Raw genomic sequence first — 26,078 nt, 5'->3', positions numbered from 1 at the left:
GGGAGGACCTGTCTATTACAATGACCAGGCCCACATCCGGTGGGGCAACAGACTTTCATCCACTTGATGAAAAGGGTTGAAAATCAGCCCTTTTCAACCATTGATCTACTAAACTGGAAATACCCTGAACCCGCCACCTTGCTCCCGGCAGCTAGAGCCCTGTCGAGTATGACTGTGTAGAGGTGTTGGACTCAAGTTTACTCTAGCAGACCTGACCTCTGGGACCAGCCTTGGGCATCAGTAGACTAGGAACTGTACATGGACAGGAACAGCTTCATCAACCCACAAGGAGAGAGATGTGCAGAATATGCGGTGGTAACCCTGGACACTGTCGTTAAGCTGAGCTCATTGCTTTAATTCGGGCCTTAGAACTCAGTAAAGTAAGACTGTAAACATTTACACTGACTCTCCGTATGCCTGTTTAACCCTCCGAGTGCATGGAGAATTATATAAAGAAAAGAGCCTGTTAACTCTAGGAGAAAGGGGAAGAAAACACCCAGAGAATGCAACTCAGCTTCAGCGTTTGCAGAGGTACTCAGAAGCACTTCTGCAGAGGCTAAGAGTTGGTAGGAAAAAGCAAGTAATATAAAAAAAGATTCCAGGAATGCTTCAAGGAGCTGACAAGAGCCTAAGTCAGTTTTATAAGACACTGTATAAAGCATTCTGGCTTTACACCCCATTTAACCCTGAGGCTGCTGAAAATCAGTATATAGTGAATACTTCATTTGTAAAGCAAGTCCATGGTAACATCAAGCAGAAGCTGCAGGCATGAATACCACCTAGTCTATAAAAGTGGCCATCGAGGTGTATGTTAACTGTAACAAAGAAACAAAACTGGCAAAGAGTAAAAGAAAAAGAAAGACTAAGAGTAAGTGTAAAAAAAGAGAAATTAGCAACATGAGAGGACATGGATGTGCATGTAGATATGAAAGAAGTCAAGTTAGGCAAAGATGCAAGAGCCGGACCAGGCTAGAGAGAGATTAATGTGCGAGATGCAAAAAGAAAGGACACTAGAAGGGTAAATGTTCAAAAAGGCAATAAAGGAAATGGCCAAGGCCGCAAGACAAAGAGGCCATCGGCCAAGGGCTGCTGCACCTTGGAGGAACCAAATACTGATCTGATCAGACTGACAGGAGCTGAATAATGTAAAGACTAGGGTAGACTACGCACCTTCTCATTAGGCTCCCAGGAGCCCATGGTCACATTAAAAGTTAAAAGCAGCAAGATTCTGCTGTATCTAGATTCCAATTTCTCACTGAAGGCTGAGCCACTAAATAGAGTTGCAAAGGGGGGTGGGGGGAGAAGAACCCCTCCTCTAAGACACTTAAACAGTAAAAAGAGCCATACCTTGTGAAAACTTGCTTATAGACTTTACAGAACTGCCCTGTGCTGGAGGCTATCAGTACATGCTAGTGCTTGTTTGCTCATTTAAAATAAAATCAGGGGCTGGGCGCGGTGGCTCAAGCCTGTAATCCCAGCACTTTGGGAGGCCGAGACGGGTGGATCACGAGGTCAGGAGATCGAGACTATCTTGGCTAACATGGTGAAACTCCGTCTCTACTAAAAAATACAAAAAACTAGCCGGGCGTGGTGGCGGGCACCTGTAGTCCCAGCTACTCGGGAGGCTGAGGCAGGAGAATGGCGTGGACCCGGGAGGCGGAGCTTGCAGTGAGCTGAAGTGAGCTGAGATCTGGCCACTGCACTCCAGCCCGGGCGGCAGAGTGAGACTCCATCTCAAAATAAAATAAAATAAAATAAAATAAAATAAATAAATAGAATCAGGTTTTTGCCTACGGTCCTCCTCCGAGTCAGGTGCACCCCCACCAAACAAACTCGGTATCTGCCCTATAACATCGTGTTCGGTTGGCCACCCGCGAATCGTAGCTCATATTAAAGGTGACCTCCGGAAACTAAACAAATGACCCCTAAAAAGGCAAATGCAGCCTTTCGAAATAGCCATACACAGTGTTCATGATTTAATAAGTAAAAATAATGCCTAGAAGCCTGACACCCATTTAAATCTGGTGACTCTGTTTCAAGTAAAACCTAATTTTTCCAGAACCCATATAGGATGAGCCCTATACTGCAACCTTGTCCGCTCCCACTGCTGTTAAAGTTACAGGTGTTGCGTCTTGGATCCACCACAGTCAGCTAACACCGGCAGCTTAGGACAAGTGCACCAGCCAGCACGATACAGATCATCCAACCCGGCTGATCCTGAGATGAGACCAAGCTGCTGCTGAGGATGACAGCCCTGTTCTGGTCACTCCAGATACTGACCAGTCTATGCACAGCTGAAGCTTGAGGAGACAACAAGCCCTGCTCTAGTCACACACCGGCAGCTGACTAGTCTACACATGGCCGAAGCTTGAGGACTTGTCAAGCAAGTAAATGTAGTTAAAAATCTTAATAGTTTTCCTGCAATACTAACTGTTTTCCTATTGTTCTGTCGCTGTATTCAACCTTTTTCCCAGATAAGGACCTCTTTTGTCCTTGCTGGACATTGTTTTGTTGTTGTTACCTCCCCATGACCATGCTAGAAGAAACACCTATGTAAGGTGTCCCCACTGTTCACGTACTGCTTAGGACACCCAGACCCGTCCAGCCCACCCACAGTTCCGAGTCTTTCAGTCATTCTTTAAACATGTAAACCACAAGTCACCAGAACGTCCTCCTTTAGCCAAAACTGTAAAAAAAATAGAAAAATAGATAACAGAAAAAACCTATTTCCTCAGTTGGCCGAAAACATTGCTGGCAGCCTAGATGTTTCTTCATGTTATGTTTATAAAAAGACTAACATAGGAGACCAATGGCCTTGAGAAGCAAAAGAGTTAATGCCTCAAGATAACTTTACTTTAAGTAACTCTTTCCCCAAACAGATGCCCCAAGTTCAAGCATCTGGCTCTTAAAAACTTCTGGTATTAAAAAATACTGTGTTACTTGCTGAGAAAAAGCTTTTCAGACCCAGTGACAAAACTAACCTGCTTAGGACATGACAAAGTTAATACACGTGCCTGTACAAGTTTAACATAGGTTTGATCCTAGGTCTTCATTTAGAAAATAGTTTCCAGCTATAAAAATGTAAAACCCTCATTATAAGTATATTACTGGTAATAGAAAGTTGCTTGCTGCTCCCCTGTGTATTACATTTGTTCCTTCAAATGATAAAAGGTTTCGTAGCTACCATGGTTCATCAGAAAACTTCAGGACAAGTGTATTACATAAAACACTATCGCTCTGTCTCGCAAAGAGACTCAGAAAGTAAAAATGAAAGTGAGAACTCCCAGTAATTAGTGGAAATTCTCAAAGCAGGGGACAAGGTCTCTGTCACACGAGCTGGAATGCAGTGGCGCAATCGTGGCTTACTGCAGCCTCAACCTCCTGAGTAGCTGGCACCACAACCCAGGCATCAGTCCTCCCACCTCAGCCTCCTGAATAGCTGGCACCACAGGCATGCATCAGCATGCCCAGCTAGTTTTTGTATTTTTAGTAGAGATGGGGTTTCACCATGTTGCCCAGGCTAGTTTTGAACTCCTGAGCTCAATCAATCCAGCCGCCCTGGCCTCCCAAAGAACTGGGATTACAGGCTTGAGCCACTGTACCCAGGCTATTTATAGTAATTTTTAAGTGGCCTAGGTCAGTGCCTCACAATCTTTAACAATCACGTGAATCACGTGGGAGTCTTGTTGAAATGTTGATTCCAGACTAGGCACAGTGGCTCCTGCCTGTAATCTCAGCTCTTTGGGAGGTCGAGGTGGGCAGATCACTCGAGGTCAGGAGTTCCAGACAAGCCTGGCCAACGTGATGAAACCCCGTCTCCACTAAAAATACAAAAATTAGTCGGGTGTGGTGGTGCATGCCTGTGATCCCAGCTACTTGGGAGGCTGAAGTAGGAGAATTGCTAGAACCTAGGAGATGGAGATTGCAGTGAGCCGAGATCGTGCCACTGCCTTCCAGCCTGGGCAACAGAGCAAGACTCTATCTCAAAAAAAAAAAAGAAATGCTGATTCCAATTCAGTAGGCCTGGGGTGGGCCTGAGAATCTGCATTTCTTACACCACCCAGATGGTGATGGTGCTGCTGGCTTACAGACCAAATGGGGTATAGAGCATTTTATCTACCTGTAATCATTAACGAACTAATTAAAAAAAAAAAACTCTCCAAAAATTAAAACAACAGCTATTGATGTTTTCCTCTTACTACTAGGATCTTATGTTGCTTACAATATATTAAATATTCTATTTGTGGTTATCAGTCTCCTTGTCTAGATTAATAGTACTTATTAGCCCAGGAATCTGTGCTAAATCTCTAAAGCTGATTTAGGTCTCCATGGCAATTTTGTAGCTTTGCCACCCTCGCTGCTAGGTAGGCTACCAAAACTCCAGAATAAATACACTTTCCAGGCAACTTTTTTGTATCAGTTCCTCCACTTCCAACCTGGCAGACCCAATGGCTGATGTTCAGGTTGTGCTTACGCACAGTGCCGAGCAGGGCACTGAAGACCCGGGTGGGCTAAATCCTGCTTGGCAGCTTCCTGTGATGTGTGTGTGGTTGTGTTAGAGGATTTTATTTTTTCCCCTTCAGCAGTTTTGATGGGATCTTCTGCCTCCTTGCACCGTTTCTGAAGTTCCCGGGCCTGTTGTTTGACCCAGTGGGTCTCACACTCATCCGCATCATGCCTGTGGTCTTCTCGGGTAACAATGGGAATGCCCTGGTGTCAGAACCCTGTGCTCCTGACATAAACAGCGATAAACAGCGTGGTATCATTTTTGAGTCCCTGTAATCGCTTTGTTCCACTGTTGCCCCTTTTTTTTTTTTTTCTTTTTTTTGAGACAGTCTCGCTCTGTCACCCAGGCTGGAGTGCAGTGGCATGATCTCAGCTCACTAAAACCTCTGCCTCCTGGGTTCAAGCAATCTTCCTGTCTCAGCCTCCCAAGTAGCTAGGATTACAGGTATGCATCACCACGCCCAGCTAATTTTTGTATTTTAAGTAGAGATGGGGTTTTGCCATGTTGGCCAGGCTGGTCTCGAACTCCTGACCTCAAGTGATATGCCTGCCTCTGCTTCCCAAAGTGCTGGGATTACAGGTGAAAGCCACTGCACTTGCCCTTTGGCACTTTTTTTTTTTTTTTAATCACTTGGCATGGAACACACAGGAGGCCACACAAAGTGCTGAAAAGAATGAAACAATGGAATTCTGGGTTTTTAGTCTGGAGGGCAATGGTGCTTGCATAAACTTTGGAATTAACAAGAATACCCAGCTAACCAAGTTTTCCTCCATGAAAGATGAAAACCTTTCTAAACTGGCGGATAGCAAAGCTTTGGGGAATACAGGCAGAGAGTTATATATAGTCGGGATCTCTGTCATCTGAACTGTCACTAACTCCAAACTTAGTGGCTGAGGGCCCTTCAAGTACAGCTCTTGCCTCACCTTCCAATAGAAGGCAGGTGAGTTTCGTAGACCTACTTATTCCTTGAGTCTGAGTCTTAAAGAATCAGGTTCTTGAACTGCTCAAAGCAAGATTCTTGAAGGAAATTCATCATCCTGGAGACCCACACTCACACTAAACCAAGGAGCTGATAGCATGAGAGCATGTTCCCTTTCAGACCCGCCACCCTACTGATCTGTGCCCCAAGGAGTGCTCCACCACCAGGATCTAGACTTGAGACTTGCATGAATTGCTGGAGGAAAGGAGATGGATTTCATAGTAAGACCCTTCATGGGAATGAGCCTTCCCTAGTAGGAGGCTTACCCAAGGGAGATGGGTAGAGATTTCACATGAAAAGAGCTGAAGGGGGGCCCTGAATTTGAAAACGAGGGCAAAGGGAGAGATGTTGGGAATAGAAAGTTCCCATGGAGGTAACTTTTTGAGAAAGATCCAACTCTTTAAGTGATCTCTCTCGGAACTTGGGAAAAGACAAGTTGTCAAAAACTTTAGGCATACCCCTCCTGCATTGCACTTTTGAATTTATCCCAACTCATATAATTTTTAGATTTTTTTAAATTGAGATAGGGTCTCACTATGTGGCCCAGGCTGGTCATGAATATCCCAACTCTCTAGTTAACTACGTTAGAATATCCCAGGCTATGTCCAGTCTGCTGTTGCTATTGCTATTTCAGGGAAGCTGATAGGAAAGGGTGATGAAGTGGGAAGGACAGACAGCCTGCTCCCACCCCGCAGCATCCCCTCCACTGGCCTGGCAGAAAGGCAGTATTGTCTTCCCAAGTGCACTATGACTCAGCAACATGGGTCTTGACCAACAGTCCTGTGAGGCGTGACAGAGCCGGGAGGTGAAGGGAAATTCCATATAATGTCTAGGAGCCCTCCTTAGAGGTCAACTCAAAGATTGCAGTAAGAATGAATGAGGTTGGCTGGGCGCGGTGGCTCACGCCTGTGATCCCAGCACTTTGGGAGGCTGAGGTGGGTGAATCACAAGTTCAGGAGATCGAGACTGTCATGCGCATCCGTGTGAAGAGACCACCAAATAGGTTTTGTGTGAGCAATAAAGCTTTTTAATCACCTGGGTGCAGGCGAGAGGCCAAAGCTAAGCCATCATATCCTCTGTAACCTGTACATACACATCCAGATGGCCGGTTCCTGCCTTAAGTGATGACATTCCACCACAAAAGAAGTGAAAATGGCCTGTTCCTGCCTTAACTGATGACGTTACCTTGTGAAATTCCTTTTCCTGGCTCATCCTGGCTCAAAAGCTCCCCCGACTGAGCATCTTGCGACACCCCCCCCCCCGCCCGCACCCCTGCCCACCAGAGAATAATCCCCTTTGACTGTAATTTTCCTTTACTTACCCAAATCCTATAAAACGGCCCCACCCCTATCTCTCTTCGCTGACTCTCTTTTTGGACTCAGCCCGCCTGCTGAATGAATGAGGTTGAGGTTGGCCAGGTGTGGCCAGGTGCAGTGGCTCACACCTATAATTCCAGCACTTTGGGAGGCCGAGGTGGGCAGATCACCTGAGGTCAGGAGTTTGAGACCAGCCTGGCCAACGTGGTGAAACCCCGTCTCTACTAAAAATGCAAAAATTAGCTGGGTGTGGTGGCCAGCACCTGAGGTAGGAGTTGCTACTCGGGAGGCTGAGGTAGGAGAATTGCTTGAACCCAGGAGAAGGAAGTTGCAGTGAGCCAAGATGGCGCCACTGCACTCCAGCCTGGGCAACAGAACAAGACTCTGTCTCAAAAAAAAGAAGAACGAATCAGGCATCTGTTACTACATAGCAATCCACCCTAAGACACAGGTGATTAAAAACAGTCATCGTTTACTTATTTTTTTAGCACAACTGTGAAGGTTGATCGGCTAGTTCTGCCACTGGCCTCACGTGGACTCACTCCTACAGCTGCAGAAAGCTGAGGGCTCAGCAAGAGCTGGGAGTCTACAGTGGTCCCACTCACATGTTCAGGCTTCAGGCAGGACAGCTGGAAGAGCTGATACGGCCTTTCTTCCCAGGCTACTTCACAGCGTGGTGGTCAGGGAGAGATTCTGTGATGCAGTAAGCTTTGAGCTGAGGTCTTCTGAGGGGTTCAAAGGCTGTTTTAAGTAGGCAAAAGGAGAGAGGCTGGTAAGAACAAGGGAACTTGTTTACAAGAAGGAATCACATGAGTTGAGAACCCATGAGGTAGGAAGAAGTATGATGGTTTCTAGAAATAAAGGAATAATCAGTTTGGCTACCACACACAAGAAAAGGGGGAGCATGGAGGATGGATCACGCATGTTCAAGGAACTAGGGATTTTTTGTTTTAATTCTCATACTACATTACCAGAAAGGGGTCACAATCCAGATCCCAAGGGAGGGTACTTGGATCTTGCACAAGAAAAAATTCAAGGCAAAACCTCAGTAGAAATTAACTCAACAGTATCTGTGTGGATAGAGTAAAGGGAAAGGAAGTTTATTAAGAAAGAAAAGGAATAAAGAATGGCTACTGCATAGGCAGAGCAGCCCCAAGGGCTGCTGGTTGGCTATTTTTATGGTCAGTTCTTGATTATATCCTAAACAAGGTGGGGATTATTCATAAGTTTTCTGGGAAAGGGATGGGCAATTTCTGGAAATGAGGGTTTCCCCCCTTTCAGATTATACAGGGTAACTTTCTGATGTTGTCATGGCATTTGTAAACTGCCATGATGCTGGTGGGAGTGTCTTTTAGCATGTGAATCCATTATAATTAGTGTATAATGAGCAGTGAGGATGACCAGAGGTCACTTTTGTCACCATCTTGGATTTGGTGGGTTTTGACCAGCTTCTTTACCACACCTTTTTTCAGCAAGGTCTTTGTGACCTGTACTTTGTGCCAACCTCCTATCTCATCCTGTGACTAAGAATGCCTAACCTGGGAATGCAGTCCAGTAGGCGTCAGCCTTATTTTACCCAACCCCTATTCAAGATAAAGTTGCTCTGGTTCAAACATCTCTGGCACTACGAATAATAGGAAACCACTGAGAGGTTTTTTTGTTTGTTTTAATACAGATGGCATTTTGCCATGTTGCTCAGGTTGGTCTCAAATTCCTGGGCTCAAGCAATCTGCTGAACCTCAGTCTCCCAAAGTGTTGGGATTATAGGAGTGAGCCATGGTGTCCAGCCTGAAAGGTTTTAAGTGTAGGGAAGTTTAAACTTTCCCTCTGAAAGCTCAAACAAACTGATAATAGGCAGCTAACAAGAAAAAATGAATACAAATTTATTAAAGTGCCCATGGACACAAGAGACTCAAAGAAGGGCCAGGTAGTTGAGGCCTAAATAGCACCCTTTTCATAGGGGAAAGGGAGATGGAGGACATAGGTGATTGTGAGGGAATAATGAATGAGCCCAAAGAACAGAAAATGTCCTGGGACAAAGGTTTTCTGAGCTCTGAGGGAAGTTTCGGAAAGGTGAGGGGTGGAACTTCACTGAGAACAAAGGTTGTCTTATTATGTAGATTAAGTCTCCCAGATAATGTCTTAGAGCTTCCCTCAGGAGAATAGATGAAGTCTGTCGGATATGGTGATGGTGATGACTTTTAGTCTTTTCTCTGGTGGTTAATCATTCCCAGCTATTTGATGAGTTTCCTAGGGAGGGGGTTTTTATTTATTTTTATTTTTTCGAGATAGAGTTTCACTCTTGTTGGCCAGACTGGAGTGCTGTGGTATGATCTCAGCTCACTGCAACCTCCGCCTCCCAGGTTCAAGCGATTCTCATGCCTCAGCCTCCTGAGTAGCTGGGATTACAGGTGTTCACCACCATGCCTGGCTAATTTTTATATTTTTAGTAGAGATGGGGTTTTACCATGTTGACCAGGCTGGACTCAAGCTCCTGACCTCAGGTGATCTGCCCGCTTTGTCCTCCCATAGTGCTGGGATTACAGGTGTGAGCCACTGATAATTGCATTTCTTTTGGAAGAAGCTTTCCTCAGTGAGATAAGGTAACTTCCAGGGCTCCTCCCTGCACCAGGGGGAGAGAAACAAGAGGTTAGAGAGGCCTTGATTCTGAGCAGCTTCTAAGGCCCTTGGATTTCCATTCACTTAAAAATGCTCAGCATGCCCAGGTATCATACTTTTGGGTGTCATTCTCTGTGCCCTAACATAAGCATTAGAGTGACATGATCTGACTTGCCCTTTCAGGAAACATCATGGTTCTATACATGAGGCATTGCAGGGGAACTAGAAGCAGAGCTTCTCAACCTCAGCACTATTGACATTCGGGGTTAGGTAATGCTTTACTGTGTGAGGTTGTCCTGCACATTGCCACATGTTTATCAGCATCTCTGGCCTCTGCTCTGTAGATGGCATTTGCACCTCTCCCCTCCTTAGTTGTGACAACCAAAAATGTGTCCAGTCTAGGCATGGCGGTTCACACCAGTAATCCAAACACTTTGGGAGGCCGACAGAGGAAGATCACTTGACCCCAAAAGTTCAAGACCAGCCTGGACAACATAGAGAGATCCTATCTCTACAAAAAGTAAAAACAAAAACAAAAACAAAAAAAAACCCATCAGGCATGGTGGGGCATGCCTATGCTCCTAGCTACTCAGGAGGCTGAGGTGAGAGGATCGCTTAAGCCCAGTAGGTCAAGGCTGTAGGGTGCCATGCTCATGCCACTGCACTCCTGCCTGGGTGATAGAGTGAGACCCTGTCTCTGAAAAAAGTGAAAAAAGAAAGAAAATGTGTCCAGACATTGAACATGTCCCCAGGGGGACCAAATTACCCATTTGGGAACCATTGTGCTAGAGTGAACACAGGGCTTCTCTCTCACTATTACAGTCATCCAGGAGAGAAATAATGATTACTTGGACTTGAGTAGCCAAGGTAGAGCTAGGGATGAGCAGATGGGATTTGAGAGATAAGGTGATGAATTCAACAGTATCTGGGTGGACAGAGCCATCACGGCAGCCCTATTCTTAACTCTCCTCTCTACTTTCTTCCTTCCACATTCTACCTGCTCTGAAAAAAGAATCCAGTCTAATTTGTGTTGATCTCATAGTCAGATGGCAAAAAGGATAACACGAGGAATAGAGAGCTCATTTCCACTCTTCTGCAGTTGGTTGATAAAATGTGCATGGAGGGTTAAAGTCTGACCAAGGAATTGATTGAAGATCAGCAAGGCAGTGCATTTCCAGGTTTGTGTTAGAACAAGGGAAGTCTAGATATGTGAATAGTAAATGCTGAGAGGTGACAACAGCAGAGGGAGAGTTCTGGAATGAAGTTATATGAGAGACTTCCAACAAACCTGGACCAGTGAGGGCTGCAATTGTTCAGCCTCCCAACCCTCAGCCTGCCTGTCTGCAGAGGCCAGCTTGTTCTCTTTCATTTCAGCAGTGCCCTCCTCTCCTTGGTTTTTATGCAAGGAATAATAATAATTCCCTATCCCTTGCCTGCCTGTAAGGAAGCATTGTGAGGAATGGTGAGTTCCCATTCCTAAAACACTTGAAATTCATTCAACAAAACATCCTGCCTTTATTTCATTACCTATAGAGTGCAGTTTTCTGTAAGAAAGGAAAGGTTGTGTTTTTCTTTCCTATGAAGGGAAAATAGAAGCCACAGCCCCTTTCAAATCAAAGTTTTGTTCTTGAGTCAAAGGCGCTTCTGAGGCTCCTACCAAGTCCAGTGAAAAGGCTTTGTTTGATTCTCTAAAGCTATCAGAGTTCATAAAGGTCATCATTTCACTCATGCTGGGTTTGAGGACAGTGTTCTTTCTCTGCTTTTGACAAGCAGCTGGATTTGAAGGCTAAGTTTTCATTTTCTTGCTACCTGGCCCTCTTTCCTTTTCTTCTGACTTAATGTATATCTAATCACCCAGAAGGTAGTCAGTCATGTTATGATCTATTTTACTTTAAAAGTGTCATCATTATATAAGTTCATGGCAATGTAAGCATATCAAAACTCATAGTAAAATGACAAAACTGAAATCCAATTCCTTTCTTCAGGGTCAGAAGGCTGCTGCCTTTCCACGGGCCTCCTAATTTCTCCCCTGGACAGAGGCAGCCATGAATCATCGTCACAAACCAGCCAGGCAGCAGCCCCACTCTCACTTAAGAGTGGGCAGAGGGCTCCTTTATACAGGAAATTCCAGTAAATAAATGGAGAGGCGGAGCTGGGGACCCACAAATGGGATTAACAGACAAGGAGATGAACTCAAAAGTATCTGGAAAGAAAAGATGACAGAAACTTAAAACCACCTTGTGGCAAATACCACCACAATAATAGTTGCAAATACCACCCAGGTGGCTGGGTGTGGTGGCTCATGCCTGTAATCTTAGCACTTTGGGAGGACAAGGCAGGAGGCTCACTTGAGCTCAGGAGTTCCAGACAAGCCTGGACAACACGGTGAAAACTCATCTCTACAAAAATTAGCCAGGCGTGGTAGCATATGACTATAGTCTCAACTACTTAGGGGGCTGAGATTAGCCATGATTGTACCACTGCACTCCAGCCTGGGCAACAGAGCAAGACCCTGTCTCAAAATAATAATAATAATAGTTGCTAGCAAGAGTAAATGGTAAAATTATTAGTAAGCAAAAGCACAAAGGCAAATAGGATATTTTCACAGACTCGAAGTATAATCCTATAAGACTCTTCCTAAATTCAAAGGGAAAATAGTAAATTTACAGTGGTGAAGTCTGTGATGGAGTTAACATCACCAGTATTGAAACATATCTACATTACGTATCTCCTAATATGATATACCAACAAGGACACGATATCATGTCTGTGGTATTCTGGCCAAAAATCCATAATCTTGAATTTTTTTTTTTTTTTTGAGACAGTTTCATTTCTTGTTGCCCAGGCTGGAGTGCTATGGCACCATCTTGACTCACTGCAACTTCCACCTCCCAGGTTGAAGTGATTCTCCTGCCTCAGCCTCCCAAGTACCTGGGATTATAGGCACTTGCCACCACATCTTATATTTTATAAAACCACCACATTTCATATTTTATAAAAATAGAAAAATTTTTATATTTTTAGTAGAGACAGGGTTTCACCATGTTGACCAGGCTGGTCTTGAACTCCTGACATCAGGCGATCCACCCTCCTCGGCCCCCTAAAGTGCTGGGATTACAGGCGTGAGCCACCGCACCCAGCTATAACTTTGAATTCAACCATAAACAAACATTAGAAAAACCTTAAGTGACTAATGACCTTTGTTAAAAGAAAAACTTTAGGCCAGGTCCAGTGGTGTGTGCCTGCAGTCCCAGTTACTCAGGAGGCTGAGATGGGAGGACCACTTGAGCCCAGGAGTTTGAGAATAGCCTGGGCAATATAGTAAGACTCTGTCTCAAAAAATAAATTTTAAAAAATTAGACAAATTAAATTTAACAGACCAGGTATGGTAGCTTGCACCTATAATTCTGGCACCTTTGGTGGCCAAGGCAGGAGGACTGCTTGAGCCTAGGAGTCTGAGATGAGCCTAGGCAACACAATGAGACCCCCATCTCTACAAAAAATAAAATATTTGGCCGGGTGCAGTGCCTTCCGCCAGTAATCCCAGCACTTTGGGAGGCCAAGGTGGGTGAATCATCTGAGGTCAGGAGTTCAAGACCAGCCTGGTCAACATGGTGAAACCTCATCTCTACTAAAAATGCAAAAAATTAGCTGGGCATGGTGGCAGGCACCTGTAATCCCAGTAACTTGGGAGGTTGAGGCAGGAGAATGGCTTGAACCTGGAAGGTGGAGGTTGCAGTGAGCCAAGATCGCACCATTGCACTTCAGCCTGGGCAACAGGAGTGAAACTCTGTCTCAAAAAATAATAAATAAATAAATAAATTTGGCTCATGACTGTAATCCCAGCACTCTGGGAGGCCGAGATGGGTGGATCACCTAAGGTCAGGAGTTCGAGATCAGCCTGACCAACATGGTGAAACCCCGTCTCTACTAGAAATACAAAAATTAGCTGGGTGTGGTGGTGGGCACCTGTAATCCCAACTACTCAGGAGGCTGAGGCAGGAGAATCACTTGAACCTAGGAGGTGGAGGTTGCAGTGAACTGAGATTGCACATTGAACTCCAGCCTGGGCGACAGAGCAAGACTCTGTCTCAAAAATATTTATTGAGTCAAATTGTAGTGCTGGTATTACAGGCAGAAGCCACCATGCCCAGCCTACACACTCTTAAATTTAAGCACACAACTCTTTCAACTCATCAGCCAGAATTGAGTCACGTGGCCACTCAGTAGTAAATGAAGCTGGCCATATACCAAGTTGCAAATAGGCGTTCTATTATTATGGAATAAGAGAAGGACAGACACTGGGAAATAACTAACAGACTCTTCTACAAGTAATCTTTTTTAAATTTTATTTTTATTTTTGCTCAGGCTGAAGTGCAATGACACAATTATGGTTCACTCCCTCCACCTCCCAGGCTCAAGCAATAGCCCACCTTAACCTCCCAAGTAGCTGGGACCACAGGTGCTTGCCACTACACGTGACAAATTTTTTGTAGACATGAATTCTCACTATGTGGTCCAGGCTGATCTCAAACTTCTGGGTTCAAGCAATCCTCCCACCTTGGCCTTCCAAAGTGCTGGGATTACAGGCATAAGCAACAATGCTGGCCAAGTGGTCATTCTTATTACATCCTCAGGGTAGCCAGTGCAGAAGTCAGATGGCTCTAGAATAAAAATAGTGGATTATTATAAATTTTATTAGATGCTAATGCTAATAACAGCTACTGTTCTAGGTGTAATTCGTTCCTGGAGAAAATCAGCACAGCTTCTGTACTTGATATGTAGCTACTGAGCTGCCAATACCTTTCCCCTAACCCAATAAACAATATAAAAGGCAGATGGAGGGGCAAAGTGACTGACACCTGCAATTCCCAGTACTTTAGAAGTCCAAGGCAAGAGGACCGCTTAAGCTCAGGAGTTTAAGACCACTTTGGGCAACATAGCAGGACCCCATCTCCTCAAAAAATAAAAAAACAGCTGAGTGTGGTGGTGCATGCCTAGAGTCTCAGCTACTCAGGCGGCTGAGGCAGGACAATCACTTGAGCCCAGGAGACTGAGGCTGCAGTGAGCCATGATCATGCACTGCACTCCAGCCTGGGTAACAGAGTGAGACCGTCTCTCTCTCTCTCTCTCTTTTTTTTTTTTTTTTTTAAGGCAGTTGGCTCTTATCTGAGAAGGACATAGCCTCCCTTCATAACCCCAGTACAGGATGACACGTTTTCTGGCACTATGCCGCAGAGACATTTATCGTCTCATTATTGCACAGGTTGTACAATAATGGCCCATTACGTAGATAACATCATGCTGATAGGACCAGGGGAGCAGGAAGAAACAGGCTTTGCACAGCGTGCTTACAGCAGGGAGAGGTGAACTGCTTTGGTGTTATCAGACACAGCTGGGGAAGAACAGAATGAGTTGATGGGAAATCCTCACTGTAGGAAAAAGTGTGAGTGATAGAAACATACCATTATCCACCTTCGCTAGAAAGCATGGCCTGAGGTAGGGGTCTATGACATTTCCTTTTCTTCCTCCCTCTTTTCTTTTTTTTTTCTGTTTATATATCCTTCCTTCCTTTCTTCTTTTTCTTTCAGTATCACACATTCCCTTTCACCAAACTCACCCAGCTGTCTGTCTCTGCTGAGTGTCCAGCTCGCCCCCAGCAGCCACCAACCTTGACACCTCAACAGGGCACCATATTTTGGGGGAGTCAGCCAGCAACCTTGTGACATGTTGATAACTTGGACCGTTCCATCATAGCTAAGACAGCAATTTGTCCTTTGTGGAACAGACACGTTCTGGTTTGGATGTGATCTCCTACGTACCATACTTCTGCCAGCCCTATCCATCTGTGGGACTGACTGAATGCCTTATTGTTTGTTTCTTTTTATTTTTTGTTGTTGTTTTCCTTAACATTTTTTTTCTAGTTTTTTTGTTTGTTTCATTTGAGTGCCTTACTTATCTCTGTCGCCCAGGCTGGAGTGCAGTGGCACAATCTTGGCTCACTGCAACCTCTGCCTCCCAGGTTCAAGCAATTCTCTTGCCTCAGCCTCCCGAGTAGCTGAGACTACAGGTGCGTGCCACCATACCCTGCTAATTTTTTGTATTTTTAGTAGAGACAGGATTTCACCATGTTGTCCAGGCTGGTTTCAAATCTGCCTGCCTTGGCCTCCCAAAGTGCTGGGATTACAGGTGTGAGCCACCGCGTCCAGCCAAAATAAGATAAATTTTAAAACCCACAGTGTACCACAGACTGGGTGGCTTAAAACAACAGAAATTGATTTTCTCACAGTTCTGGAGACTGCAAGTCCGAAATCAAGGATGTAGGGAAGAATCTTTCCTTGCCTCTCTCTCACTTCTTGTGGTTGCCAGCAATCCTTGAAATTCCTTCAATTTCTGTCTCTGGATTTAGGGCCACCATAATCATTTTAAGTTGATTATATCTGCAAAGACCCTATTTCCAAATAAGGTCACAATTAAGGCGGGTGGGAGGAGGGTAGTGGGTTAAGACCTTAACCTATCTTTTGTCAGACACAATTCAATGCACAACATAGTGACTGGGAGGAGTGACATTTCTGTAAAGAGAATAGGTAAACTAAGTCCCAAATGATAAGCCAAGCTCACAATACAACTGTAGTTTAGAACCCCAGTTCTGGGCCGGGTGTGGTGGCTCATGCCTATAATCCTAGCACTTTGGGAGGCTGAGGCAGGAGGATCACTTGAACCCAGGAGTTCAAGACCCCCGCCTGGGCAATATAGCGAGACCTCATTTCTATTAAAAAAAATTTTTTTAAAGAAAAGAACCTGGCCGGGCGCGGTGGCTCAAGCCTGTAATCCCAGCACTTTGGGAGGCCGAGACGGGCGGATCACAAGGTCAGGAGATCGAGACCATCCTGGCTAATACGGTGAAACCCCGTCTCTACTAAAGAATACAAAAAACTAGCCGGGCGACGAGGCGGGCGCCTGTAGTCCCAGCTACTTGGGAGGCGGAGGCAGGAGAATGGCGTAAACCCGGGAGGCGGAGCTTGCAGTGAGCTGAGATCCCGCCACCGCACTCCAGCCTGGGCGACAGAGCCAGACTCTGTGTCAAAAAAAAAAAAAAAAAAAAAAAAAAAAAAAGAAAAGAACCCAAGTTCTTTTAGCTCTTCTAGACTTAGAGCCAGGTGTGGTGGTGCATGCCTGTGGTCCCAACTACTCAGGAGGCTGAGCTGGGAGGGTTGCTTGAGCCCAGGAGTTCCAGGCTGCAGTGAGCTATGATCTACACCACCGCACTCCAGCCTGGGTGACAGAGTGAAACCACTTCTCTAAAAAAATAAATAAGACTTTGAAAGACTTTCCTTCACCTCCCGTCTTCTGGAATAGATTCCAAGGCATGGTTCTGAAATGATCCTATGTGTCCTGCTATGATTTCAGAGAATTTTGATTGCCAATGGGTTAACTAAATCTTGCCTCTAGATTGCTGTACCTGTCTCAAATCAACCTTTCAATTGAGAGGTTTTCAGAGCACCTACAAGTACAGAGAGCAGGGACTTCGTGGAGTTTATAGGACAGAATATGCGGTTTTATGCCTGCTTGCTCATAAATGTTTGCCTAATAAATGATTGTGTGTGGCAGAATTCAGTCTGAAATCAGCTCTCATTATCATCCAGGAACAAGATTGTAAGGGGTGAGTTGATTCTCCTCTGTCTGTTAATTTTTGGCAGCTAAAGAATCTGCCAAAAGGAAGCTAATAGTTGTGCACAAGCAAGCGGCCTCTGTCAGTTCCTACCATCATGGGAACAGTGCAAGCCAAGGCCTGGACAGTCACTGAGGCTGTGTTCTGGTGGCTCCGGGGACCTCTGCAGGCTCTGATTCCAGCCTCCATTCTGGCTCCCTTATTGGGCCTGGTTCTGACCATTTTTTCAGACTCACCCTGGACGTGGACATTCTTCTTCTCTCCTGGTTTCTTTGATTGATGCCTAGGAGGTGCAATCTCTGCCCCTTCTTCTCCTTCAGTTTCCCTCCAGATGCTATCTCCTGGCACATCTTGGCTCCAGGTGCTGCTGCTGAAGTCTGGTCCTGTCCACCTAGGAGCTTAGCCTGGGTCCCAGGAACTGCCTGGAGCAAGCATCTTAGCTTCTCTTTTATGGTCAGATCATTTGGCTATGTTTCTTTCTTCTCTCTCTCTCTCTCTCTCTCTCTCTCTCTCTCTCTCTCTCTCTCTCTCTCTCTCTCTCTCTCTCTCTCTCCCCCCCCCCACAGGAAAACTTAAAGCCAGTCCCTACAGAGTTGTTATATATTCCATATTGACAGCTAGTATATAATGACACATTTATTACCTTGCATTTCAGATTGAATGGAAAAAACCAAGAGGCTCTGACTTTAAGCTGTAGTCCTTAAAAACATACTGAGGAGAGGGGTGGGGTGCAAGGCACAGTGACCCATGGCTGCACACTGGGATCTGAATGTTTATGCTCTAGTCTGGGCCAAGACCTTATTCTCTGAACTGCAAGATGCCATAGCTTGCTTGCCCCAGAGCTTACCTCAACTGGAATTTGGAACCAAAGAGGGTCAGAAATTCCAGGGGGAAAAAGCCTATTCCCCCCAAACTGACTTTGTTTATCCCTTTGAAAATTCAAAGGTAAAGTTGACGTACCAAAAACATTTTAATGAAAGAGGTCCTTGTTTAGTAAAAGTAATCAGGATATATTGATTTATAGTGCATTTATATATTTAAAGCAGTTCCCTCTACAATGTATCAGCAGAAAACCAACAGCACTCGACGGCAATTACAAATACATAGATGGGGCCTGATGTCAAATATGTAGATGGGGATATAAGGTAGAAACAACATTGGCATCATGCAGGCAAAACTATCTTGAAGTGTCCATGAACTATGAATTCTTTGATACCTGACCAAAAAAAAAAAAAAAAAAAAACAGAAAAAATATTTTGGAAACAGTTTTGCTCTTGTCGCCCAGGCTGGAGTGCAGTGGTGTAATCTCGGCTCGTTGCAAACTCCGCTTCCTGATTTCAGGTGATTCTCCTGCCTCAGCCTCCCAAGTAGCTGAGATTACAGGCGCTCACCACCAAGCCTGGCTAATTTTTGTATTTTTTCGTAGACAAGGAGTTTCACCATGTTGGCCAGGCTGGTCTTGAACTCCCGACCTCAGGTGATCCACCCGCTTCGGCCTCCCAAAGTGCTGGGATTACAGGCATGAGCCACCATGCCCGCAACAAATAAAAATACATTAAAAATACATAAATATATATAATATATAATATATTTACATACTTTTTTTTTCTGTTCTTTTGTTTTGTTTTTACTTCCCATACTATACAGATGTAATTACCTGAAATACAGCTGGGTAGACCTGTGTTTCTAAAGGGATCAATCAAAAGTCCTCAAGGCTAGGATTAACCTTGGGCTCAGGACTAAAGAAACAGCCTTTACAAAATTATGACAGCAAGAGAAAACTACTATAGTTCACTCCATCTTACTTCTACCTCCAAGCTGTCCTCGGTCATTCCTGGGCATAGTCCAAGGTAACTTTGGGAGGACGTTAGCTTATAATTTAACCTTAAGAATGATAATAATCCTTCCCAAAATAAACCACCTTTGTAAAACCAAAAAAAGTCCACAAGCTTAGGATTGTGAGAAGGGCCTGAATTCTGCTAAGAAGTAGGCATAAAGGATAACCAGTCATTGCTCTAGGGGTCACAAGATTTGTGACTTCTTGAGCCACTCCTGTAAATAACATCACTATTCTACAATAGTAGAACATAAGATTGTTTTTGAGGTTTTTTTTTTTTTTTTTTTTAGGCTTTTGCATATTTTGCTGGGGGAGAAAAGATTTACCTATTGGTCAGACACTAATAAGGCATCAGATAGGAAATACACATTCTTTCATTCAACAAATGCTTGTATAAGCACCTGTGTGCCACCAACTGTTTTTTTTTTTTTTTTTTTTTTTTTTTGAGACAGAGTCTTGCTCTGTTGCTCAGGCTGGAATGCAGTGGCACAATATCGGCTTACTGCAACCTCTGCCTCCCAGGATCAAGCGATTCTCTTGCCTCAGCCTCCCCTAGTAGCTGGGATTACAGGCTTGCACCACCATGCCCAGCGAATTTTTTTTATTTTTTCTTTTTTTGAGACAGAGTCTCACTCTTGTCTCCCAGGCTGGAGTGCAGCAGTGCGATCTCGGCTCACTGCAACCTCTGCCTCCTAGCTTCAAGTGATTCTCCTGCCTCAGACTCCCGAGTAGCTGGGATTACAGGTGCACGCCACCAAGCCTGGCTAATTTTTTGTATTTTTAGTAGAGACGGGATTTCACCATGTTGGCCAGGCTGGTCTTGAACTCCTGATCTCAAGTGATCTGCTTGCCTTGGCCCCCCAATGTGCTGGGATTACAGGCATGAGTCACCCCACCCGGCCGAATTTTTGTATTTTTTGGTAGAGATGGGGTTTCACCATGTTGGTCAGGCTAGTCTCAAACTCCTGACCTCAGGTGATCCACCCACCTCGGCCTCCCAAAGTGCTGGGATTACAGGCGTGAGCCCCCACACCTGGCCTCAGCAACTCTTCTAAAGAGAAAAGAATGAGACAAAACATCCGCCCTTCTGGAGCTTACATTCTAGTAGAAAATATTCACAAGATGAATAAGTGTATTTACGGCATGTTAGAGAAGAAGTGATAAGGACGAACAGAAAGCAGGAAGAATGGATAAGACACGGGGCATCATGTTTACAAAAACAAATACTTGTTTTCTATAAATATTTATTATAAAATACCCCATAAAAGACACTTTTCTGTTTCCTAGTCTTCTTCTTTCTCTTTGACATAGCTAATATAAAAGGATATTTTCATCACTAATTTACATTTCACCCCAATATCCAGACAATACACCTTCTATGAATCTATGCATTTGCAAGTTGCTCATCCACACGGCCCTTCCCAGCGGCAGAGAGTCCTTGATTTCCATTCTACACTTACATTTTAGAGTTATCTGTTTTCTGCTAACCACTCAGGAAAAGTTTGAGACTAAGACGTAAAGTTGCTGATACTGAAAATCTTGCAGGCACATTTTCTAGGAGGCTACAGCAGCACCCTTGGGTTCCTCTCTGTGATTTAGAAAGTGTCTATCTGGTTGGGAGCAGTGGCTCATGCCTGTAATCCCAGCACTTTGGAAGTCTGAGGCAGGCAGATCACCTGAGGTCAGGAGTTTGAGACTAGCTTGACCAATATGGTGAAATCCCATTTCTACTAAAAATACAGAAATTAGCTGGGCGCAGTGGCGGGTGCCTGTAGTCCCAGCTACTCAGGAGGCTGAGGCAGAAGAATTGTTTGAACCTGGGAAGAGGAGGTTGCAGTGAGCCGAGACTGCGCCACTGTACTCTAGCCTGGACAACACAGCGAGACTTCATCTCAAAAAAAAAAAAAAAAACTAGCCAGGTGTGGTGGTCAGAACCTGTGATCCCAGCTACTCGGGAGGCTGAGGCAGGAGAATCACTTGAACCCGGGAGGCGGAGGTTGCAGTGAGCTGAGATGGCACCACTCCACTCCAGCCTGTGCAACAGAGCGAGACTCTGTCTCAAACAAAACAAAAACAAAACAAAAAAACCAAAGTGTCTTATCTTCATCTGAGAAATCACTTCCACTGGAACTCCATGTTATATCTGGAAGTCACTGATGCTCTTAGATGTGGTGGTTTCTTTTTGGGGTCTAGGGGATAATACAAGGCGCATTTCTTTTCAGCTGGTAATGACTGAGCAATGCTTCAGAGAGGACAGCAGCTACCCTTGCTGTCCTGAGACCTGCTCTTGTGACCTGCAGTTGCCTTTCTCCTGGAAAAGATGAGCATTTTTTTTTTTTAAAGATGGAGTTTCGTTCTTGTCACCCAGGCTGGAGTGCAATGGCATGATCTCGGCTCGCCTCAACCTCCGCCTCAACCTCCAACCTCCGACTTTTTTTTTTTTTTTTTTTTAATTTTTAGTAGAGATGGGTTTTCTCCTTATTGGTCAGGCTGGTCTTGAACTCACGACCTCAGGTGATCCACCCACCTTGGCTTTGCAAAGTGCTGTGATTACAGGCGTGAGCCACTGCTCCCAGCCAGGATGAGCATTCTGTATCCCAACTCCTTTTTCTCTTGGGGCTGCAAGCACTGCTGTTGCTGGCATCTATCTGAACACTGCCTCCTCAGCTCACTGCTGGTCCCACCTCGGCGAGCCCCACTGCCTTTAGCTTTTGCATTTCTGATGATAGGCTGACTCCATAAATTGTAACACAATCACAATTGGCCCCACGCAGAACCTGACTCAGCTCACAAGGACTGATTATTACATCCCTGTGATGTTATACCCACCCAATCAACATTCCCCATTCCCTAGTTCCTGCACACCAAACTATCCTTGAAAAACCCTAATCTCTAAGCCTTTGAGAAGACTGATTTGAGTAATAACTCTGTGTTCCATATGGCTGGCCTTGCGTCAATTAAACCTTTTTTTTTTTTTTTTTTTTTAGTTTTTTGAGACGGAGTCTCACTCTGTCGCCCAGGCTGGGGTGCAGTGGTGCGATCTATGCTTACTGCAACCTCCACCTCCTGGGTTCAAGTGATTCTCCTGCCTCGGCCTCCCAAGTAGCCAGGACTATAGGCGCATGTCACTATGCCCAGCTAATTTTTGTATTTTTTGTAGAGACAGGGTTTCATTATGTTGGCCAGGCTGGTCTCGAACTCCTGACCTCAGGTGATCTACCTGCCTCGATCTCCCAAAGTGCTGGGATTACAGGTGTGAGCCACTGCGCCCAGCCAATTAAACTTTTCTTGTTTTTGAGACAGGGCCTTGCTCTGAAATTGCCTTTGCAAAAATTATAACTGAGATAATTATGATAGTGAAAGAGAGCTGACCTAACTGATTCCATATTGCTTCTAACCTCCAAACTGTTCCTGCTCATTCCCGGGCATAGGCCAGACTAACTTTGGAAGGAACTTACTTTATAGTTTAATTTTGAAACAAATAACAGTCCTTTCCTTTTTTTTTTTGAGATGGAGTCTCACTCTGTCTCCCAGGCTAGAGTGCAATGGCGTGATCTTGGGCACACTGCAACCTCTGCCTCCCAGGATCAAGCGATTCTTCTGCCTCAGCCTCCTGAGTAGCTGAGATTACAGGCATGCGCCACCATGCCCAGATAATTTTTGTATTTTTAGAAGAGATGGGATTTCTAAATCTCTTTAGAAATTTAGACCAGCCTGACCACCATGTTGGTCAGGCTGGTCTAGAACTCCTGACCTCGTGATCTGCCTGCCTCCGGCTCCCAAAGTGCTGAGATTACACGCACGAGCCACTGTGCCCGGCCCCCTTTCCTAAAACAAACCCCCTTTTTGCCTAGGGACCAGTTGGCCTTTGTAGAACTAACGAATTAGCTTCAAGATTAGAAATTATGGTTTAGGGGTCACATATCTGGAGGTTGCAAGATTCCGAACCTCCCCAAATTGCTTCTGAGAGTAACATCACTGTTTAAAACCTAAGATCAGGCCAAGCGTGGTGGCTCACACCTGTAATCCCAGCACTTTGGGAGGCTGAGGGCGGGTGGATCACGAGGTCAGGAGTTCAAGATCAGCCTGGCCAAGATGGTGAAACCCTGTCTCTACTAAAAATACAAAAAGTTAGCCGGGCGTAGCCGCAGGCACCCGTAATCCCAGCTACTCGGAAGGTTGAGGCAGAGAACTGCTTGAACCCAAGAGGCAGCAGCTGCAGTGAGCTGAGATCATGCCACTGCACTCCAGCCTGGGTGACAGAGACTCTGTCTCAAAATATAAATAAATAAATAAATAAATAAAATAAAACCTGAGATCAGTACTTGAATACTTTGCAGACCCTGCATTCTCGTTCTCATGCACCAGCTGACGCCACCCAGATTGGTAATCTGGCTCATTGGGTCTTATGGCCCCCATCCATGAGCTGATTCAGTGCCAGAGGACAGCTTTGACTCTCTGTGAGTTCATCTTCCACCTGACCAATCAGCACTCTCCACTTCCCAACCGTCTACCCACCAAATTATCCTTAAAAACCCCCAATCCCTGAATTTGGGGAGACTGATGTGAGTAATAAGAAAACTCCAATTTCCCAGACAGTCAGCTCTGAGTGAAATACACCCTTCCTCCATTGCAATTCCCCTGTCTTGATAAACCAGCTCCATCTAGGCACTGGACAAGCAGAATCTGTTGGGCGGTTACAGCTCTGTTGCCCAGACTGGAGTGCAGTGTTGTGATCACAGATCACTGCAGCCTCCACCTCCCAGCTCAAGTGGTCCTCTCACCTCAGCCTCCAACTCCCAGGCTCAAGTGGGTTCTCACCTCAGCCTCCACCTCCCAGGCTCAGTGGTCCTCTCACCTCAGCCTCACCTCCAGGCTCAAGTGGTCCTTCACCTCAGCCTCCAACTCCCAGCTCAAGTGGTCCTCTCACTCAGCCTCCAACTCCCAGGCTCAAGTGGTCCTCTCACCTCAGCCTCCAACTCCCAGGCTCAAGTGGTCCTCTCACCTCAGCCTCCAACTCCCAGGCTCAAGTGGGTTCTCACCTCAGCCTCCACCTCCCAGGCTCAAGTGGTCCTCTCACCTCAGCCTCCACCTCCCAGGCTCAAGTGGTCCTCTCACCTCAGCCTCCACCTCCCAGGCTCAAGTGGTCCTCTCACCTCAGCCTCCAACTCCCAGGCTCAAGTGGTCCTCTCACCTCAGCCTCCAACCCAGGCTCAAGTGGTCCTCTCACCTCAGCCTCCACCCCAGGCTCAAGTGGTCCTCTCACCTCAGCCTCCAACTCCCAGGCTCAAGTGGTCTCTCACCTCAGCCTCCAACCCCAGGCTCAAGTGGTCCTCTCACCTCAGCCTCCAACTCCCAGGCTCAAGTGGTCCTCTCACCTCAGCCTCCAACTCCCAGGCTCAAGTGGTCCTCTCACCTCAGCCTCCACCTCCCAGGCTCAAGTGGTCCTCTCACCTCAGCCTCCACCTCCCAGGCTCAAGTGGTCCTCTCACCTCAGCCTCCACCCAGCTCAAGTGGTCCTCTCACCTCAGCCTCCACCCCAGGCTCAAGTGGTCCTCTCACCTCAGCCTCCAACTCCCAGGCTCAAGTGGTCTCTCACCTCAGCCTCCAACCCCAGGCTCAAGTGGTCCTCTCACCTCAGCCTCCAACTCCCAGGCTCAAGTGGTCCTCTCACCTCAGCCTCCAACTCCCAGGCTCAAGTGTCCTCTCACCTCAGCCTCCACCTCCCAGGCTCAAGTGGTCCTCTCACCTCAGCCTCCACCTCCCAGGCTCAAGTGGTCCTCTCACCTCAGCCTCCACCTCCCAGCTCAGTGGTCCTCTCACCTCAGCCTCCAACTCCCAGGCTCAAGTGGTCCTTCACCTCAGCCTCCACTCCCAGGCTCAAGTGGTCCTCTCACCTCAGCCTCCACCTCCCAGGCTCAAGTGGTCCTCTCACCTCAGCCTCCAACTCCCAGGCTCAAGTGTCCTCTCACCTCAGCCTCCAACTCCCAGCTCAAGTGGTCCTCTCACCTCAGCCTCCACCTCCCAGGCTCAAGTGGTCCTCTCACCTCAGCCTCCACCTCCCAGGCTCAAGTGGTCCTCTCACCTCAGCCTCCTAAATAGCTAGGACCACAGGCACATGTCACCACACTTGGTGAATTTTTAAGATTTTTGTAGGCACAGGGTCTCACCATGTTGCCCAGGCTGGCCTTGAACTCCTGGTGTTAGAGTAGTTAGGCAAACATGAGCAGGGCAGGAGAGGCCTCCCGCTATCAGGAATGTCAAGTAACCATCAGATGATGGTCAGGCAGTTGTTACACTGTCTCTCTAAAATAATAATTGGTTGCAACCAGTGCCAGAGAAATGCAGTCTTCCCATAGACAGAAAACACCTGAAGCTAGTGATCGGCAGTTTCCTGATGAGATCTCAAAGTCGGGCGAGTGGGCTTAGGCATGTGCACTAAGAGGAAAACGGAGTTTAACTGGTGTATGACCTTCTTCTAGGAATACTCGACTGGAAAGGGGAACACGCCTCAAGTGAGCATATGTACAACTCCAGTAAACAGGCTGTGCATGCGGCCCCTCCCCAGCACTGGCAGGCCACTGTGCAGGCAGACAGCCCGCCCCAAAGGAAGAGTCAAGGGAGGAGAGATGCAACCCCCAGAAGCATGCCTACTTATAAAACCCCAAGTTAAAGTGAGAGGATAGTTCTCCTGACCTTGACCTCCTTCGTGGCAGTAGCTGGAGTGGGTCCTTTCAGTCCACCGCTGGCCACTCCTCGAGAGAGAGAGTGCAGGCCAGCAAGTGAGTGCAGGAACTGGAGGGAATGAACACTGGAACTGGCTGGTCGCTCCTTTCTGGCAGGAGCAGGCTCTGTGCAGCCCCCATAGCAGCATCCAAGCCCCTGCCTTCTCGGCACCCAGGTTCTTCTTGTTGTTGTTGTTGTTACGGAGTCTCGCTCTGTCGCCCAGGCTGGAGTGCAGTAGCGCCATCTCGCTCACTGCAAGCTCCGCCTCCCGAGTTCACGCCCTTCTCCTGCCTCAGCCTCCCGAGTAGCTGGGACTACAGGCACCTGCCGCCACGCCCAGCTAATTTTTTTGTATTTTTAGAAGAGGCGGGATTTCACCGTGTTAGCCAGGATGGTCTCGATCTCCTGACCTCGTGATCCGC

The 26,078-nt window shown here is 46.3% G+C and overlaps 2 long non-coding RNA genes across 2 annotated transcripts; one reads left to right on the top strand and one right to left on the bottom strand.

The window, feature by feature from the left end:
- The first annotated feature begins 6,917 nt into the window (after positions 1–6,917).
- Positions 6,918–10,119, top strand: LOC117063604. The gene is made up of 2 exons (XR_004429009.1): positions 6,918–6,959; positions 10,024–10,119. It is a non-coding gene; the product is annotated as an uncharacterized LOC117063604 (long non-coding RNA).
- LOC117063603 lies at positions 7,255–21,730 on the bottom strand. Its single transcript, XR_004429008.1, has 2 exons — positions 21,458–21,730; positions 7,255–7,543 (listed from the first exon to the last, which is right to left on the bottom strand). It is a non-coding gene; the product is annotated as an uncharacterized LOC117063603 (long non-coding RNA).
- Positions 21,731–26,078: the final 4,348 nt, after the last annotated feature.

This window comes from Trachypithecus francoisi, unplaced genomic scaffold (genome assembly GCF_009764315.1).
Source record: "Trachypithecus francoisi isolate TF-2019V2 unplaced genomic scaffold, Tfra_2.0 Lachesis_group18, whole genome shotgun sequence".
NCBI lineage: Eukaryota > Metazoa > Chordata > Mammalia > Primates > Cercopithecidae > Trachypithecus > Trachypithecus francoisi.
The sequence above is the reverse complement of the archived record's forward strand: the minus strand, read 5'-3'. Positions and strand labels throughout refer to the sequence as shown.